This window comes from Kryptolebias marmoratus, linkage group LG17 (genome assembly GCF_001649575.2).
Source record: "Kryptolebias marmoratus isolate JLee-2015 linkage group LG17, ASM164957v2, whole genome shotgun sequence".
In the NCBI taxonomy this organism is placed as follows: domain Eukaryota; kingdom Metazoa; phylum Chordata; class Actinopteri; order Cyprinodontiformes; family Rivulidae; genus Kryptolebias; species Kryptolebias marmoratus.
In genome coordinates, this window is record NC_051446.1 from 24196725 (window position 1) to 24211504 (window position 14780).

At 40.1% G+C, this 14780-nt stretch overlaps 1 protein-coding gene across 2 annotated transcripts in view; it reads right to left on the reverse strand.

Annotated features, from left to right (window-relative positions):
- The window catches only part of LOC108247367 (thyroid hormone receptor alpha), a 116312-nt gene that overhangs the window by 77246 nt on the left and 24286 nt on the right, over window positions 1-14780 (reverse strand). The window contains exon 1 of one of the 2 annotated variants that reach the window (XM_017435431.3): window positions 3257-3402. The exons of the other annotated variant lie outside the window; for it this stretch is intronic. The gene's annotated coding sequence lies outside the window, so the exon portion shown is untranslated. Of the gene's footprint in view, window positions 1-3256; window positions 3403-14780 lie in introns of those variants that run through there. 2 annotated transcript variants of the gene reach the window in all.

The window sequence follows — 14780 nt, forward strand, 5'->3', positions numbered from 1 at the left end:
CAACATCAGACATCTCAGTCCAGAAATGTGCAGTTCTAGGCACAGCCAAGATACTGCGCAGAACCCTCAAGCTCCCAGGCCTCTGGTAGAGGACCCGAGCTCAGAGGATGAAACAAAGACCACCCGCGGAGGGTGAGAAGGGAATTTTTTATTTTTTTATATATATATATATACAGGCTTTGCATAGCCCATTTTAAGCTTCCTTCTTGTTTCTCCTTGTTGTTCTGCTGTCCTTCGAGAATTTTAAATTTTCTCCACATCAATAAGAGCAGTGGAGGAAGAAGATGTAAAGCCTTACAAGGTTTCTCTCCTTTATGTTTTCCACGTGTCAGCCACAGCCTCTGCAGATACAATTACACACAGGCAGGGAGGAACCAGGGACACTGAATTAAGCATGTCACTGAAGTAAAAGAAAACAAGAACAGAGTGTGATAGCGGATCACAAAAGAAATAACAACTGATTTCAAGTGAGAGAGGGAACAGATTTAGAGCCACTGAGGGGTCAGAGTCAAGACTTCACTTCCTGACTACTTCCATTAGTGTTTCTTTCATCTGGCTTTTATAGTGCCGTGTTTTTCAGACATTTTTCATACTATCTGACGCAACCCACATCACCACTTTACAAAACAGAAGCCAAGTCAAAGCGTTTCGGAGGGGAAGTGACGGAAACAGTCTCAGTTAAAACACAAGACACATGAAATCAAATCAGGATAGAGGTGGAAGGTGATCAGAATGGACCGAGACTTTTTAACTTAATCAACTTGATCCACTACCAACAAAGAAAGCACTCTTTTTTTTTTCCAGTCCGTGAATGCAACATAGCACACATCTCAAAAAAGTTGTTCCAGGGGCAACAAAAGACTAAAAGTAAGTGGTACGAATAAGTAACAGCTGGAAGAGCATTTTGCAACAAATTAGGTTAATTAACAACGAGTTGTCGTCTTCTCTGGACCAAAGCTCATTTCACATGGTCTGAGGCAGCCACATCATTCAAACCTTAGTGCAATGATTGATGGCACAACAGTAATCCATCCTCCATCATCCATGCATCCACGTTAGCTTCTCTGTGGTTCGGTCAGGAAGGTAACAGAAAATCTCCTCTCTTCCGCCACACTCTCCAGCTCCTCCTGAAGGATTCCAAGACGTTCCCAGGCCAGGGAGAATCTATAATCCCATCACAAGGATCTGGGTCTGCCCCAGGGTCTGCACCCAGTGGAACCTGCTTGGAAACCCTCCAATATGCGCCTAACCCTGGAGGCATCTCAATCAAATGCTGAATCACGTCAACCGACACTTTAAATGTGGCAGTTAAACCAAAATAAATCATTATAAAGTATGTAAATAAAAGCCTCATCAGTCACTGGGCGATAAACATTTTCTGTGGCGTTTATGGTATATTTTCCTGCAGATAAGTCAGGACTTGATACTGAATAGTTCCACCTGGAGAACCTTACCTAACACTGTTCACAGGTGTTGACTCTGCAGACCGCTCCCATACAGTATCTGACAGCTGATTGGGCTGCATATGGAACTCACTGATTGCAAAGATATGTAAAGAAAGCATGCATGCAGACACACCCCCTAGCTTAGCTTGGCTCTAGATTTTAAATGTTACCCTACAGCCTAGCTGCAATGCAGCATGAGTAATGTACTGAACATTATGTACTTAACCACAACTCTGAACTGTGTGGCAATAAAAGAATCATCAGTCATGCCTTCAGTCCGTCATACTCAGATCAGAAGTTTGTGGTGAGGCTTTTTGTTTCTGCTGAGGCAACTGGATCAGATCTACACAGTGAAAACTCTTAATCAATTAAAGTCACAGCTGTAGGTGCATGTTGGAGCTGGTTTTAGAGTTTATAGAGGCTCTTTTCTTTTAAGTTTATAGTGTTATAGATGTGATGCCAGGATATATTCTGAAGAAAGATATTTGAGCTCACATAAAATCTGGAATTTACTGGGAAATTTGGGATTTTTTTTTTCTGAGGTTGAGCTAAAATAAAGTTGTGTTACATGGAAAGATGGAAAGTTTAAAAACTCAAAGGAGATGTAGAGTTTCTTTTTTTATTAACTAGCTAAAATGGGATACATGAGACAGCAGCAGCATTGTGCATGTTGGATACCAAGAAACAGCAGTACAGAAGACACCTGAGGCAAGGAAGGAAGGAAGGAAGGAGGGAGGGAGAGAGAAAGAAAGAAAGTAAGAAAGAAACTTTTTCACATTTCATAATTATATTCATGTCTAATACTGAAACCACAAGTTGCACAAAGTCATTTATCATTAAGGATTTTCCAACATTTGAAGATAAACTCTTCAAATCAACAAAACAAAAAAGAAACTGCGACAGTCTGAGTTTATTCAAAAATCTTGTGTAAATAGTGCAAAAAAAGAAGCCACATCTGCAACAATTGAACCCAACTGTCACCTGATGAATGCAGAGCTGAACGAGGACAAATTTGTTATCCAGCTTGAAGTCACACAGTCTAAAAAAAACATCCCATGATTTTGACCGGTGCAGTTATTGTTCAATTACTGGGTAATTTGTTTGTGGCAGCTGTTTAAACAAACACGTCAGGCACTAGGACCAGGGGGAAGTCAAGCCATCTTGTGACGGCAGCCGCTCCTGTCCTTCTGCAGCCTCTGCAGCTACGTACTGAGAAGAAGAGTGTCTGTTACACATTTATTTAAAACAGAAACTCACACAGGGATTTACTACTTTTAGAAGCTGAAAACAAAAGTTTGAACCTGTCATTAAGTTTTAGAGAATTTCAAGGAAGGGGAAGAACCCTAACCCTAACATGTGGCAGCCATCTTTAATGGTGCTGACTCCAAAAGGTAGTCAGTTATAGATGTACATCCAATGTTTACTCTCTGCAAGTTTCATTTGTCAAGTGGTTCATGAGGTATTTGGTAAATAAGAACAGTTTGATTGACATGCAGATCTTTTCATTTATAGGGTTAAAAAAAAAACATTTACCATTAAACCATTTAAATCATTCACTTCTAACTGAAATTATACTCAATAGAAACCGATGCTTAAATGTTTTCAACAGCTGTGTTTGAGTTTCTATAAAATACAAGACAAGAGTAGTTGTAGAAGGAATTCAGTTGCACACAAAGTAAACAAACACTTTACTTTCTGCGCTCACTGCCAACAGAAGGTCAGCTGATAAGCAGCCAAATGATCACAGCTGACCTAAACTGTCTAAAAACTTATTTCCATCCCCCGTTTCCTCCACTCCTTCTTCTACTCACCACATAAGCTCAACAACAGAGGTGTAGACTCTGGTCGGGGTTCAGGTGGGCCTCAGCAGGAAGACACGTCAGTGCTGGGGCCCCGCGCTCAGGCAGATCCTCGGATGGAGCACATGTGCCGCTGCCGCTTTTTAAAAACCGGATCAACGACAAAGCTATCTGCAGAAGCGTGCGTCATGTACAGCGTCCCTGCAGCCACTAACCAACCAGATCCGACACAGAACAAAGCTTCCAGTCTATCTCTACTTCTCTTTTTGCCTTTATGCAACACCTGCCACTGACGTAGCACAAGCAAATACTTTTACATGAGTCAAACATCAGCGCTGTCACTGGATTTCTGTGGAACGGTTTTCAACCGATGCATCAAGTTATGGGAAATCGACCATGAAAGTTCCTGCCGGATTTGTAGGAAAAGCTACAAATTTTCCACTACAGCGCTGCACGGAGTCACTGGATCACATGACATCTGCTGCTGGCAAAGGTTGTGTGATAGCAACCACATAATAGGTGTGCAGAAACTGAAAAGAAATAGGTTGAAAACATCTCCCCTTTTACGCCACTGAGACAGTGCATAATTGATGGGTCAACACATGAGCTCCCGTGTTTTGGTTGGATCAGGTGTCTCCGGAGAGACAATCCCTGCAGGGTAACTTTACGCCTGTTTTCTTTTTTGTACCAGGAAAACTAAAGAAGTGACAGCTATATGATCTGTGATCAAACCTGTGATAAAGTGGAAACAGTTTATCACCTGCTGCTGTCCCACATTTACATGTTACGTTAGAGGCGTCTTAATAATTCAAGGCATTTTCACCGAGTCTGAGAACCACAATGAGCTGCAGACGTTAGCATTAGCCTTGATTAGCCTGCTGTGTCGGCTCAGGCCACAATGCATCGTTGTAGTGCGTAACTTCTGTACTTTTACTGAACCATGTGACCAGTAAATGAAAAATTACTGTTCGTATTTCAAACAGCACCACATAATGGCTGACTCACTGACAGGACAGTGAATGAGTGACTAACCTGCTACTACTTCAGATTAGTGTTTTTATGAGGTGAGAGACAGAAACTTTATTAACTGCCTCATTGTTTTCTTAATATTGTTTATATTTCACTCTGTAGTGATGCTTTAGGGTAGGAATAGTGCCTACGTTGTCCTGAAAATGACTGTTGTGATTTTTAAAACAGCATACAAATCATCTGTTTTGAACAGATTAAATCCGTAACTGGATATTCTACCGTATTAGTTTTTTGGACTGGCAAATTATTCAAAGTGTGCTCTCCAGTTTGCCTAAATTAAAGCCAGAACCCCCTCCTGGCCCCAGCTCTTTAGAGAAGATGGAACGGCTGATAGGAGACATGATGGACATCCTGGTAAAGACAGGCTTGTGACGATTCCCAGAGAATCAGAGATGTTGAAACGCAGCCTTTGATTCGCTGTGGATGGAGCACATTCTGGGGTTGCTGGTTTCAATACAGAACTAAAGCAAAAAGGCCCAGAACAACCAGCTCTTCTAATCCAACAGCTCCCACTGCATCGTGGGATGAGAGCATCTTCGATTTACTTTCTCAAATAAAGTCGGACAAACTGTGAGACAATTTGTTTAATTACTGCCTTTATTAACGAGTACCAGGAAGTGAATCCAACCCTCATCTACAAACAAGCTCTTCTATCAGCTAAAACTTCAGCTTGTAATATGGCTTGTTTAAACTTTAGATCTTTAAACGTTTCCTCAGAGATGAGTTTTCAGCCTTCATATCTCACCTGAGTCTGTGAATTAAACCTTTGACTTAAAGGCCGCAAATGCATTGCATCTTTATGTAACTTTATTTTATGTATCATCCCTGATTTAAATGAAATTTTAATAAAATAATTAAATCAACTTGCTAACTTAGCAATCATCTTTAATTTTTCTTAAAAAAAGTATTTTAAATAATGTTTATTTAGGAATTTTTAAGCGATAAAAGCCACCTCAGTATAAATTATTCATTCATTGATTTGGTCGTAGCAGCTTTAAACTACACGTTTACACTGCTGTACAAGTCACATTCAGACAAATAAGGTCACATTTTTCTGTGGCAGCTAATTGATTAGGAACACATGTTCTTCTCTCAGAAAACATTACAGGTAATGACATTCATAGCTGCCTGTGATGTTCTTGTACAAAACGTTTTAAAGGAGTTATTAGCTTTATTCTTCAACTGATAATCTTTTAATTCATTATGTAAATCATCTTAAGGCCACAAGTTAGCAACAAAAACACACAAGCTTTGTTTATTTGGCTCTAATGGGTTTCCAGGTTGCTTCTGAAAACACCTGTGGCACATTTTGGTGGAATAACGGCGTCAGACCCACAAACGCAGCAGCATCCAGAGCAAACACTAAATCTACTGACGTATATGATGCATCATATTAAAGCTGCACTGATCTCATTAAAGGTTATTGTTTTTGATCACCTGAATGAGCAACAAGGGAAATTACATTTTCTGTTCAAATGCATTGTGATGCAGAGGGACTAAAAGGAGCATCACATTAGCTAAAAGGTAAAAGAAGTACAATGCTAGCTGAAAGCTAAAAGTAGCAAAAGTTTAGTTAAAAGTAGGAATATGTTATTTAAACACCAGCAAAAAGCTAAAACATGCTAAAAGCTAGCTAAATACTAACAATGCCACAGGGTTAGCTAATAGTAGCTAGCTTTTGCTACTAAAAGCTAAAAGCAAAAGGTGAACTAAAAATACCAAAATGCTAGCTTAAAGCAAAAAGGAGCAAAGACTAGCTAAAAGTTCAAGTAGCAAATGAGCACCTAAAAGATAAATATACCTAGAAACCTAAAGTTTGCCTAAAGTAGCAATAAGTTACCAAAATATCAAAAAGCTAGATAAAAATAGCAAAAGGCTAGCTAAAAGCTAAAAGTAGCATAAGAAGACAATAATAGAGCCAGAAGAGAATCGTGTTTCTGGGGGAAATGAGGAGATCTTTGCTAATAGAGTTACATATTTTGAAAAGTAAAAAGGTTACAAAAAACTAAACATCAACTGTTGGATGAGCTGAACGTTTCGATAAATGAACCGTTAAAATAGCACTAAGTGCGCAGAAGCAGTGAGATTGCAAAGAAACGCAGAGAAAAAATGAAAAACAGGAAAACGACAGTGTGAATGTTTGCTCAGCACTGACAGAATCTTGAAATGCGAGCTGTACTTATAACGCCTACAATCACATTAAAACAACATCCAAAGGCCAGAAACAAACCGACTCGTAAAACAGCGAGGACTGGAAATTCCAAGATCAAACAGGACAGCTCCCGAGTAACCAAAACGGAGATAAACAAATATATTCTTACGTTGGGAGAAATGTGCAGCCCATGCCTGGCCTCCCAGATAGGCCACATTGAGCTTGGACTCACTGGAAACTGATGGGCAGCAGGAGGGGAGTGATGAATGGATCCGGACAGCTTCACCAATTGAAAACAAAGACTGGCTTCGCTTCAATAGAACAAAGGATGTGTCTTGACAGAAAAACTTGATGCCCAAAGCCCTTGGAGCCACACATGCTCCTCTAAAACACTTTTCAGTCCCTTACAGAGTAAATGCGTTTGATCCCTTTGTGTATCACTTAATGAATGCACAACCATCAAAAGCTCTGGGCGCTGCAAGGACACAGTCCCTACTCAAAGTAAGATAATCATCAGCTGGATGTTTTCCCTTTCTGATGATCACTGTGCTGTCCTGTACAGGCTTCCATGTACGATGCCACAGAAAGTAATAGCTTTTGGAGCTTTCAGCGTGCCACTGGCAGCTGCGAAGATGTGAGAAAGTTAGCTGCCAACATGCGAGACAACGCGTCAGCTCTGCACATGTGTTCCCACTCTTACGGAGAAGCCAACAATCCGAGAATCTAAACCAGACCAGATACAATGGACGAGCGGGGACGGATAAACCAGCCAGAGATTCGAGGCAGGAGGGGGTGAGGTTGGCGCCGCAACCGAACTCAGTAAATCATCGGCCTAATGCGCAGCATGCTTGTCATATGAACATCACACACATGTGGGGGGGGGGAGGAAAGACAAACAACTTGAATGCAGTGTTGAGTAGCTCCATACATGCCAGAAATCATGTACACAAACCCACATGAGAGCAAAGAGAGGATCCCCCGTGTTGACAAGAACTAAGCATATCTTAGCTTTTACAGCGTGAAAAGACTTAATTAAAGACAGTTTGTGTGTAAAGAACCGACACACATGTTGTTTGTAAGAGAAAAACAGAACAATTAGAGGAGTAAATAAAACAAGAGGGTCATACAGAGGCGAGGCAGACAAATCCTAGTGAACATCTGTAAATTATTTTGTTTCCACTTAATGTTCAGGGTGGGAATCTTTAGACACTCACATCTGATTCTGATTCAGAGGGCTGCGATGTGATCATAAAACTATCAATGCTTTTCAATTATCCTGAAACCTCAATGACTACGGCTTCTTTTACATTAATAAAGACTGATATTTATATATTTTTAGACTAATATAGAGTACACAATAACATATGTCAAAAAGGCTGCTGACCAACAGCATAGATCAGGGGTCTCCAACCCTGGTCCTGAAGGGCCACCATCCTGCAGGTTTTACTTGTTCCTCTGCTCCAACACACCTGATCTGAATCAATGGGTGATTAACAGGCTTCTGCAGAACATGAAGAGGTGATTTAACCTCTGAATCAGGCGTGTTGGAGCAGAGAAATAAGTAAACCTGCAGGATAGTGGCCCTCGAGGACCAGGATTGCCCACCCCTAGCATAGATGCTAACTTAAAAACCACAGAGAAAAGCTAACACAACAACCACTGGAAATTTATATTCAAAACAAACATTTCAAAGTTATTACTAAAGACTGTCATGTTATCATAACTCCAACTATTATTTACAGACATATTCTTCAGGGTTCAGCAAAAACAAAAGATGAGAAGGTGTAAATACAGCTGCTTTTACTGCAGGAATCTACAGAAACTGCTCGGACGAACGACTTTTACCGATTTTAGTCGTTTGAAAATCAACTCAGAAGCTTCCACGTCTGCGATGCATCTAAACGTAGATTTTACTCCCCACCCCTACGCAAAAGGTATGTAGAAACTGTTTTGTTTTTTCGTCACAAACAAGAACGATAAAACGGGGGGTTTCCGTTAACGTGATTAAACAGGTTTTGTTTTGTGTAATTATTCCTCCCGTTCCTACTTACAGCCAACATGGTAGACACTGGGGGGGGGGGTTCCCTCTCCTACAGTGCTCCTCAGCTTTTCAACATGTAGATGTTTTAAACATTTAAATAATCAGGAACTAAAACAATGTGTTTCAGACAGATGGGGACATATGGTGAGCATCAATGTACAACATCAGTTTTTATTTTTTCTACATTAACAGTTAGTCCAGAGGACAAAAATCCCATAAAACTCCACAAATCCAGTTTTACTGCACAGGAAGCCATGGGTGGTAGATTAAAAAGTATTCCTAATTCATAAAAAGGAACTTTGCATCTAGACTAAAAGCTTTAAGAGTCCATCCCAGAGGATATATTTATACTTTTATATTGCAGTCCCCGCTTCTGAGCTGCAGTCAAATCAAAAACAAACAACAATAGTTCTTAAAGTTATTTTATTATAAGGATGTTTACATAATATGTAGCTCTGAGAAGAAAAAAAAGGAATTACATACATGTTACTACAAGTGCAGTACAAGTATCTGAAACAAACGAGGACATGATGTCTGCAAACAGGACATGTATAAAACAGTCAGCTAATTCTTCTGGAGGTGACGATGAGATCCAAACTAAATCAGCTGTGCATGAAAGGAACTGGGCACAGAATGGATCAGAAGGATTGATTCAGAGCTGCCAGATAATTTATCAGACAATCGAGCCGTCAGAGGGCGGACGGGGCGGACTGTGAACCCATTCTCTGCACACCAACAGTCCCCGGGGTCAACATGTGGGGAGGGGGGGCAGAGCAGAGGGCCCCCGGCTGCTGAGGCAGCCTGTCGTTGATTTAGGATTTCTGTTTCTTTTTTTTTTGAATGTCAGACAAAATTCCTGCAGGAGTACTGTAAGCGCGGGGGCAGGCCATAAAAAAAGAACAGAGAAAGAGGACGGGGGTGGGGGGTGAATAGATGAATATTGAATAACAGCGTTTGAGTGCAGGCATGCCAGTGTTTGGTGTGCTAAAATAAAACTCTGGGAATGAGGAAATGGGCAAATTCCAAAGGGGAAAGTTGGGGGTGCAGTGTGCACAGGGAGCCGGACTGAGGAGCTACGTCTCACCTTCCTGATGATTGTTTTAATATCACCAGCCATATTGTAAAGTTTTCAGATAAATGTATACATTTCTAACTTTGTTTGGAAACGTCAGGTCTTTTAAAGTCACCAGCACTGATAAATACTGATCAGAAATGATTTTGAAACGGATTCAAACAGAAAAAAGAAGCCTCAGACAAACAATCGCTTTGTAAGAATTGTACGCCATCTTGAAAACAATTCTTGACCCATAAGTAACGGAGCATCTGTCTGTTAAACATGTCAGTTTTTTAATGTCTGCTGTGTTTGTCGTAGGAGATGGAACAAGTTCAACAAACCCTTGATCTCCACTTTTGCAGAGACACAATAAAAGTCTGGGACAGTTTTGGTGTGAACTCGGATTTGTAAAGAAAACTGTATTTCCTATAGAAATGAGAGACACGCTGTGGGAAAGAGCACAAAAATATCTACATTTATAAACTGTACAGGAACTGGAAAGTTTAAGACATTTTAAAAGTCAGAGTGTGCAACATCTTAATGCTCCAAGTTGAACGATCTGTGGTAAAATTAAAAAATAAAATCAAAGTAATCAATCAGTGATTGTGCAAAAACTGGTGAAGATATGGAAATGCCATTTCAGCCACATAAAGTCAAACGCATTGCGACACATTTGAACTTTTCTAAATTATTATGTATGTATGTATTGTTACAATTTATCCCTTAATGAACTTGATTTGAATTAATAAATATATTTTAACTGTCTTGTTTCCCCTCAACAAGCCAAGAACTTATCACCATATGAATTAGAAAAGCTTGAAAATAAACATTTTTATGCCTACTTTCACCTGTTTTCAGGTTTTTGGTGGTGCACTAATAAACACTGGTTGTGTTTGACTTCAGATAGAGCTCCATGTGGTTTACGTCCTGAACACGACTGCAGGATATTCTCTAATAAAAATCATAAATCTATCAAGTCCTTAAACCTAAACGTGAACCTTAAATACAAGCACATAAATTTAAACTGAAAGCTAATCCGTTTAATCCTGTTCTTCGTTAAAAGTTGAGGTAATTTACCTCTGAGCTGATCTGAACTTCCAGGCATCCCTGAGCTCCTGGCTCAGAGTTCAAAACGAAGCCGCCTCGGTGAGTTCGTTTCACATTCCGTCCCGCTTCTTTTTTTCCTTTTCTTTATCGACACCATCTATTTATAGCACCTTTACTACAGCGCCGCAGCTTAGTACAGTATGTTCCATAAAAACACGAGCTGCTCCCGGCCACGTCCCAGACGTGCCTGTGCAATCGTCTCCCGCTGATCTTTGACGGGAGAGTAAAGAGCGCTGGAATTATCTCAACAAGAGATAGCCTAAACAGTAAAATCACACAACAAGATTCAGGGAAGAACACTGTTAAAGTCTGCTTATTTATACAGCAGCAACTCAGAAGTAAAGTCACTTTAGGGCACAGCAAACGGGCCCAGTTTATATTGTTAGACCACACAGAAGGACACAGAGTCCAGATGAAAACTGTAACACCACCTCATCTTCATCAAGCCTATCACAGCTTTAAACTGAATTACTTTGATTTTGGAAATAAGCAAAAATCCAGTCTTATTTATTTTAACGTTACATTACTGTAATCTAAAGATGGCGGTTCGGACGCAAATTTGTTCGTATTTGTCGGTAGCAAAACAAATCCTTAAAACAATCCATTTCTCAGAAAAGTGATTCAGATAAATCTGTCTAATTTATAACTGCATGCCTTTAGTATTAGATACAGTAAACAAAAAATTATGAGAAGAAATAATTTGAGCATATGCTAAAATGATACGGACATATCTGTTGGTAGCCTTAAAAAAGACGATTAATCTTTGCTTTATAGTCATGTTTCAAACTGTTTAATCTTAATTAGTACCATAGATCCCTTCAAGCTTTTCATCAGACATTCAGCCTATTTAAAAGAGAAAAAACAGCCACTATAGGAGCTTAGAAAGATTCTATATTTATATTAAAAGTAAAGCCCATCTCCAAGCAGCTTCATGTTCCTCTGACCACAGCTGACAATTACAATAAAGAGTTAACGTTCATAAAACTGCAGCCAACCTCCCAGGATGTGGACGCAAGAGGAAATGCAACCCCAGCTTGATCAGACGGATAGTGTGGATGGTAGAAAAAGGATACCAACAAATTTATCTGTCTGAATGTGGATTTATCCAAGCTTTGATGTGGATCCGTTAGAATTTAAAGCTATTGGCTTTAATTAGCTTGTTGTTCTAACATGTAATAAATATGAAACAAATTAATCATCCAGCTTTATTAAAAGCTGTTATATTTCCACAAAACAATTATTTTTACTACAATGTAGACATAAGAAGCCCTGACAGAGAAAACCTGATGAGCTTCACATTCAGGTCTAAAAATCGGCATCAGGGGTCAGGCAAACTGAGCAGGAAAATATAAAAATATTATATATAATAAATCTAACATACAGTCAACTACAGCAGAAATTAAACTCCTTTTCAGCAAACAGTCTGATTACATAAAATGTTTTTGTAGCATGATGTGAAAATAGATTTCAGGCATTTAAATGAGAAGAAAACAAACTATTATTATTATTACTATTATTTTATAACATACATAAACAAAAATAGTTAGATAACAGCATGGACTTCATAAATATTTGACCCAAACTACAACTTTTATTTTATTCCTTTGATCCAGTATCTTTAAAGCTTTAGGTAAAGTTATATACAACTGGACAATCTTACTCTAACTATCAGCTGCAATTTGTTTGAACAATTGTTACCTTTAAAAAGAGAAGTGTCAAAGAAAGGATGAGGTAATGAGAACATGAGTGGGGCAGCTTTGCTCAGAGAGGATGGAGAGGTGAAAGGTCAAGCATCAGTGAGTACAACGCTGCGAGTCTTTCCCAGCAGTGAGCGACTGCAAAGCAAGAATCCTTTCAAAGTTCCAGCTTTAACTGATCCAAAATCAGTAATTTGCAATAAAAAATACCCAAAAACTGAGCTGTAAGTAAACACAACCTTAGAGGGAAACACTCCCAACACACACTGGCACAGCTCCAGCTGAACTAACCTTGACAGACTTGGATGACGTTTCGTTAAAGAAGCACTTTGCCAAAAGGCACGTGGGTAATTTATGTAATCGAGATAAACCCTCAGCTGGCAGAGGTGAACGAGATGAAACAAAACCAAACAACCATTAAGGGAAATGAGGCGACGCCTATAAACTGTGGAAAAAAGAAAAGGATTAAAATTGCAGCTTGATATTTCTAATGATAACGCTCTTGTTGCCAGATAATTTGATCCAACTCCATCAAATTACCAATCTCTGCCTGCTGGTGTTGGAAAATCTCCCAGTGTGTCTTCAATAAACATGACATGCTGAAACCAACCCAACGCCAAATGAACACAACTGCGTCTTTAATGAGAAGGTGCAAAACACGCCTCGCTGGTCTGGAACCTGTCCAAACACTGAACACAAAAGGTACATTTTTCCATCTGTCCTCTCCGTACCTGCTGGAATGCTGAGGAGAAAACCCTCGGATGTACTGAACATGCTCCTGCACGCTGTGTTCTGTCTGAACGAGGGAAAGCTCAGGTTTGAAGAGGCTGAGAGGGTCTGGACATGTGCAGAGGATGTAATGGGCAAAGGATGTTGAACATGGAGGGAAGGAGGAAGATCATAGGAAAAGAGGATATGCAGAGGGTTGGTGTAGAGGAGGCTGCTGGGATAGGAGGCGATGAAGGCAGCTGAAAGCAGGAAAACCTTTAAATCTGAGGCCTGTAATAAACTATTTATTCTCATGTTTTTCAATTAGAATGAGCCCTGACAGATCTGGAACATAAGCTGGGTACTGAACAATATGAATCAGAGTAAATGTCCTCTTCCAATTAAATGTTTGGTGATATTTTTACTCCATGATGAGTCACTCGTAACACTTGTAAACCCGTGGGATGATCTTTTATTGTTCTCAGCTGAAGCAAAAGCAGTCTGAGTTTTTCTGTTTGAGCCATATATGACGCCTTTATCTGCAGCGCCCTATACGTGAGCCCCGACCGGGCAGAACAAACACAGCCAGGGTCCGGCATGGTTCAGTACTTTGAACCTGTTTTCTTGCAGCTACAGTATAGATACGCCACATAACGTCTGGAACGTGGGGCCAGCTGTGCGTTCGTATCGCCGCCGCTGCTGCACCTGTTCTGGGCCCCAACCGACACTGGCTTTGGGAAGGTTAGGCAGGTGGGGGGAGGAGGCACGTATGTAAAGAAAAGTGGGACAAAATGTAGGTAAAGAATTCACTCTTGTGCACTTGTAGACAACAGAAGTAAGACAGTGGGCCGAGTTCGGAGAATGTATCGTTATCTTTGGAGTAAAAAGAAAATATCAATTAAAAAGCTGCAGCAAAATAATGACAGGTTTATTTTATTTTACGATCTTGTGACTGAGGAAAAAAGCTCAGGATATTTTCTTCCATCCCACCAGAGTTTGTTTATAAAGTGACGTCTTCTCTGTTTAGTTCTTTACTCTGTAAAGAAGCGACGAGGAACACGGTGTTCCAAAACGAGGCTGCAAATCTAACTGCTACCTGAGCACGCCAGCAAAACAAATGACAAACCATTACACAAACATCCTGCTGTCTTGGATGACACGCAAACTAACTTTTATAGCCTGAGGGGCTACAGAACATGTTCAAACTGTTCAGTTATCCAGCAGCGTTAAAATGTCAAAACATGGAATCCAGTCCAACTGGCTGCTGGAGCCACAGCCAGAAACAAAGACGCTCGAAAAACAGGATAAATGGTCTGATATCTAACACCCCAGGAATTTAGGGAATACAAGGAATAAAATATATACTTAAACAAAACTTGTTTAACTAGAAAATAAAATTAAAAAATCCAATGTCTGACTTGGTTGTACTTCTTAGAAAAATGGTGTTTGACTGTTTGGGCTAGTGTTTTTTTTTCCATCCATCCATCCATCCATCCATTCACTCATCCACTCATCCATCCACTCCTCCACTCATTCATGCATCCATCCATCCATCCATCCATCCACTCATTCATCCATCCATTCACTCATCCACTTATCCATCCATCCACTCATCCATCATCCATCCATCCATCCATCCACTCATCCATCCACTCATCCATCCATCCATGCACCCACCCATCCATCCATCCATCCATCCACCCATTCATCCATCCATCCATGCACCCACCCATCCATCCACTCATCCA